We start from the raw sequence: 6,526 nt of genomic DNA, 5'->3' as shown, positions 1-6,526 counted from the left end.
TTGTTAAGCGAAGAATATAAGTACCATGCAACCGTTATTTATAGTCAAGATTTCAAACAAAAACGTAGTATAATACTGCGAATTACATAGTAAATTTCAATGACTGAAAATAGAGTTTCCACGTGCTTCTCAGCTTTTTCAGCAGGACATGTCAAATCCACAAAACGTAGTATTATACTACGAATAACATATTAAATGACCCTGACACGAAACAGGGTTTTCACATGCTTCTCAGCTTTTTCAAAATAAAGGACTAGGGGTATGCTTGATAGTTGGGTACATTGGACGAACTTGCACCAGGATTACCACCGCCACGCCTACCACCTGAAGGAGACTTACGACGGTCATGTCCAGTTTGAGAGCATATGCCACATTTACGTGCATAAACGGACTCACCAACATCCATTTGGTTCCGTATACGCGTTCTCTTTTGCACTTTCAGCTTGCGCAAATAGTCCTTGTTACATACCAACTTAAAAGGTTCCGGCGGCCAATAATGCTCAGCACCTATGGATGCAACTTCCCACTATACGTGTCTACGTATGCTGCAACACTGTATTGCCTATCAATGTAGTTTGTTGCCCCATATCCAACTTGTTGAAAGCACTTCAATGCATGTGGGCACGGCATGTGGTAGATGGCCCATTTCCCGCATGAACATAACCTTCTATTTTCATTCACCGTCTGTAGATTATTCCCACGGTGTCCGTTGATAGCGGTCTTAACTTCAAAAATACCCCGTTCATGATCATACTGAAGAAATGAATGCCACTGTGCCCGCCTCCTGTACCTTTCAAATCTTGTCATGGGTATTGGCATAAATTCAACACCCCTGTCCATCAATGACGATGCAGCTACATGCCTTTCAACAAACCTCTCTGCACTCTGTTTGAAAGTCATGCGGACCATGGCAGTGACAAGCAGTCCACGGGCAGACTTCAACAAGCCGTTGAATGACTTCGACATGTTTGTAGTGAGGGCTCCCCCGCCATCAGCATGCAATGTCCACATTTGAGGGTCATGTTGCATCACTTCCTCCTCCTCATCATCATCCTCATCATGGAAGGGTGTCTCATCCCCAGACTCATCCGCATTGTTGTCATAATCACTATCATCCTCCTGACTCTGCGCATCTGCCAAATCACGAGTAAAAACGTCGTCTATGGGCAACTGTGTGAGGCCAGGAGCTTCAAGAAGCTCGTTTTCACTGCACAAAACGAACAAAAACCTAAGTTACCCAATACTCAGGAAAAATACTTTAGATATCGCTATATTACTTTACTTACAAATCGTATTGTCTTGACGTTTCATGATGGATATTTTCAGGTTGGTGATAACTCCCAGATGGACCACCGTGGTCCAATACTCCAGACCTACGCAGATTCCAACTAGGGGCGAGGTCATAACTTGTAAAATTCAAATCCGGACGGTACCCATATAAAAAATATGAGTGTTAATACAAATCCAATTAAAACATGAAAAAAAAAATCGCTAAAACGTAGTAAAATTGAAGTTTACCAGTCGTCTTGTTGATTATATAAAGTGGAAACATTGTTTTCTGGCTGCTCATTCGCCTGTGGTGACAAGTTTAAATCAAGGCAAGCTCTTTCATCTCCAATCTGTCCGGCAAACGCTGCTCCAGAATAACCACCCGATGACTGGGGGTTATCCCTGCTATGCACGCCCTCATTACTAGGAACGTCTTCCACCTTGACGTACATTTCCAATAATTTTATTACAATAAATTCCCTGTATTCATCCGAAATCCGCAAAAAATCTCTAAGAGTTTCATCATCCTCGATGTTAAACTCAGAATAATAAGCAAACCCCTGCGGAGTCACTGAATAAGGAAATCTACCGGTTACTTTAAGGCTAACCGAACGCCTCCGCTCACTCATTTTTTTACGTAACAACGATACCAATGTATTGTACTCCATATTAAGCGGCAATTTAACATGACACTGTGGAGGTGAGCTATACCTCACAGAGTTATTCTCCACCACAATCTCACCCCCTCAATACAGTGAAACCCTTATTTTTGGCACTTCAGACATTGTAAAAAATTGATTGATAAGGAGAAGAGAGAATAAACGTATGTTTGAAGTTTAAGTGTTGAATGAATTTTTATAAAATTGAAGCGCCTATAAATAAGGCAAGTCCGACCTTGGGGTGTACAATTTTTCAAAGTAATTCGCAGTATTATACTGTGTTTTATGTATTTGAATTATTGTTATGTCAGTTAATTACTGGTGGGGCCTAAAATCAGCCTATTTCGCAGTACTGTACTACGAAATGTCATAAATTTTTTTTTTTTAATATTTCGCAGTTTTATACTGCGAAATGCCTTAACGGCAAAAAATCCGTTAAGCCAATTCGCAGTATAAAACTGCGAAACACCCATTATTGTATTTTTTTTTTTAACATCAAAAATGTATTTTATATTCAAAAAATTATTAATTAAGTTTTGGACTCTTTCACATGCCGCGCCGATTCTCTCTCTCTTCTGTTCGGTTACCTACATCAATCAAAACTCTGTCGCCAGCTGTCTCCTTCACGCGTACAAAACCCTATAAATACACAGCTACTAACCATCAATTTCCCATCACAGAAAACCCTACATTTCTCAGTCTCCATTTCTGAAGCAAATTAAGCTCTTTCTACCTTCAAGTTCTTCTTTCAAATCTAGCAGCAATGGAACAAAGCAGCATTCTCAAGGCTTTTTTCGTTGCATTCGTTGTTGCTGTTTTCTCTGCGGCGGCATCAGCTCAGGAGTTGGCTCCGGCACCGTCACCTGACGCCGGAGCGGCATTCTCTCTGCCGCAATCCGGTGCTTTGGTGGCTACTTCTCTCCTTGTCTCCGTTGCTGCTCTCTTGAGGCACTAAATGTTGATCTATTGATGATTATGTTCGTCGATTTTGCGAGATTTATTATATAAAGAGATAGAGTGATTGATTTGTTTAGTGATTTAGGAACTTCGTTCATTATCGGTTTCGTATGTATTGATATTATTCTTTTTCCAGTATATATATTATGAGAAATAAATTTACAGTTTATAATTAAAGTTTGATTCATTGTTGCAATTTCCATGTTTCTTACTCATGTGCCTCTTGTGTTAATTCAGTAACATTACTGTTCTAGAAGGGTATGCTAATTGTTCACTTAAATAAATGGAGTACGGGTATGCCCCAAAATTACAGTTATTATAATCTAATAGAATCATTGGAGAAGCAAATAAGCTAATGCTCATTTCGTCAACGCTATGCCTTGGGAAAATGAATTTTAAACATTTGCATTTGAATGGTTAAAATATTAAATTGATCATGATTCATGAAGCAGCTTTTGTTCTTTTTTGGCTAAATGTTCTTAGTTGGTAAATTTCCACTTAATGGTAATTGTAGTTTTAGTTGATTGGTTCTGTAACTTATACGTAAGTATTTTTATAGTTGAATATTCTAAGGAAATAAAAACAAGGAACTTCTTTTTTTTTTTTGAAGTAGCATCCAAATGTGAGCTGGCGAAGTTCCCAAAAAAAAAAAGAAAAATAATCCTAGAACTAGACTAGGCTGAATTATTTCGACAGCATCTTAGTTCAACTTGAGATAAAGATACCCAAAATGAAGGGGTCAATTTTATGCGATAGTACTTCTATTGAGTAGTATTATTATTTGTAAATTTAAACAGTTCTTTTCTTGAACGCAACCTCCCTAAGAAATTGTTAAGTAGTTTTAATTACGACAAATTATGACTTAGAGTCTTTTATGTGCTTTTAGTGTATATGTTCATTCATTTTCATAAAATTAAAGAATCAAAATTTGATTTAAGTTGAAAATTCAATCTTTTTTCTGGTCGGAAAAGATGACCCTTATTAACTACGTAAAAAATAGTATTACAGTCTCTTTGACATGGTTTATGGAATCTCATCATTCATTTTGGAACATCATCTCTTATTGAATCTTATAATCAGTTCTACTTTTGAATAGAATTTTTATCAGGGGAGAAAACCATAAAATCCAAAGTTCATGAAAGGCAAAAAGCACCATTGATTTCTTTTATAGAATTACCCGGTGCAAAAACAATTTGTTACTCCAAAAAGTATTTATAGTCAACTCAAATGGCCTAACTGATGCTAATTTATCCAAATCAAGTACATTGCTACAACTTAAAAGTTCCCCTCCCTTCTTTGTTTTTTCCTCTTGATTTGTAAAAGTAAAAAATTATTATTTTAAATGTCTACATTAAATCAATAAATATATGAGTTCTGTCATTCAAATATACTTCTATCACTATTTATGATCATATATTACTCCCTGAGATCCAAAATAAGTGATTTTTTTTTTATTGTTTTCACACAGATTAAGAAAGCCACCTTTAAACATTAATTAGCAATAAAATTGAACATATTATCCTTTACTATTTCTTCACTTTTTTATTTTATTTTATATTTGACATAATGTCATTTTGGAATTTGGGATGTGGTTATTATCAACTCACTAAACATTGAATGAAGCAACCAACAGAACATTGAAAACTTTGTGAGCCTCAAACACTATTTCAAATTTTCAGCAAGAATCTCAAGCTTATATATTAAGTTTTCAATCTTTTCGAATGAGTCTTCAATTTTACTGTTTATAAAGTACTTATGAACTATTTTGATTGAATCTTCAAATTTAAAATTTATGAAGTCTTGATCACCCCTCTCATATTGCTTCTTCATTTTTATTTTACAAAAATAATTAACATGAAGTGTAGGAGATGAAATAATCATCAAGTTTTATACTAACAAGTACTCCACAGTTGAAGAATAAATACGCAGACGCATAATTAGGGTCTAGAGGAGTGGAAACGTGAATATGATCATATGGAAGAATTCAATTGCATTGGAAATAAACACTTCTAACATATACTCTAATATTGTTTACTTCAAGGGTAATGTAAGAAAAAAAAATAATTTATTCTTGAAATCTAAAAAAATTACTTATTTGGACCATAAAAAAAATTAAAAAATTACTTATCGTAAAGCAAAGAGAGTACAATTTACTCCCTCCGGTTCACAATAAGTGTCCAATTTGCTTTTAGCACGCCCATTAAGAAAATACTAAATTCTATACAAAAATACCTACTATGATTAAACTACCCCTAATTAAACATTTAATGTGAGGAGTAAGAAAACTTTTTAGGGATATGTGCATAGGGGTTATTTTGTAAAAACAAATTGAATTCTTTCTTGATTACATAACTAGACACTTATTTTGAACCAAAATGAAAAAGCAAATTGGACACTTATTGTGAACCGGAGGGAGTATCAATTTAATCTATCGCACAAACATAATAAATTATATTACTCCCTCCGTTCCAGTTTATGTGAACCTATTTCCTTTTTGGTCGGTTCCAAAAAGAATGACCCCTTTCTAAATTTGGAAATAATTTAGCTTAAACTTACAATTCTACCCTTAATGAGAAACTTTTATAACCACACAAATATTCTGGGCCCCCTTTTTACTTGTTTAGGACCACAAATTCTAAAAGTCTTTATTTTTTCTTAAACTCCGTGCCCAGTCAAATAGGTTCACATAAATTAGAACGGAGGAAATATGATTTTGCCTAGACATTAGGTGTGGACGAAATCTTTTCCATGTGATAAAAGCAGAGAAAGACAGAAAAACAAAGGAACAAAAATGGTGGGCCCCAGTCAATTATTAGCCCAACGGGAGAAATATTCACAACGTCTCTCTAACGGCCGACATCCCCAAAAGACAGTTCAGCAATGGCCACACATTCGCCGTCATTTACAGAAAACTGAGCTGTTAGCGGCTTAGCGCAACGAATCAATTCCTCCGCCAGCTGTCACCTTCTTCCCCTTCTACTATAAATATACCTCCTCCTCCCTTCATTTCAAATCACTCAGCCCATAACTCTCTTTCTCTGTTCAAATTCACTTCCATTCTTCTAGAAAATTCATCAGTTTCTTCAATAATTCATCGAAATGGCTCAGCTTAGCATCATTAAGGCCTTCGTGCTCGCTTTCGTTCTTATTGCCGTCACTGCCTCAGCACAGGAGGTCGGTCTAGCCCCTGCTCCGTCGCCGGATGCCGGAGCTGGCTTCTCCTTACCGGTTTCTGGTGCTTTGATCGGAACCTCTCTGCTCGTCTCTCTGTTTGCTTCATTAAGGAATTAAAACTCGATTCAATTGCTTTGATGTGATTGGATTTGGAGGTTTATTGTAATCGAAATGCTTCTATTCGATTAATTCTTTTGCCTTTGTATATGGAGTATTATTCATAAATATCTGATTTTTCTTTCTAAATTTCGTTAAAGTGTTTTTCCTTTGGAATGTGAAATTATTGTTGATGTCTTTATTTTTGTTCAATTGGACTTGGGTGAACAAACAGACGATTATTCTGGGACTATTGATTATTAAAAAAAGGTTTTACTGATTAAACATCAAAAGCATTTACGCTGTTTTGCCTATTACTGTTCTGAATCTGTTGGTAAAGTGTTAAATGAGCACAGAATAGAGGATGGGGT

The sequence above is a fragment of the Nicotiana attenuata genome, unplaced genomic scaffold, assembly GCF_001879085.1.
Source record: "Nicotiana attenuata strain UT unplaced genomic scaffold, NIATTr2, whole genome shotgun sequence".
NCBI classification, from domain to species: Eukaryota; Viridiplantae; Streptophyta; class Magnoliopsida; order Solanales; family Solanaceae; genus Nicotiana; species Nicotiana attenuata.
Note: the sequence above shows the minus strand (reverse complement) of the source record.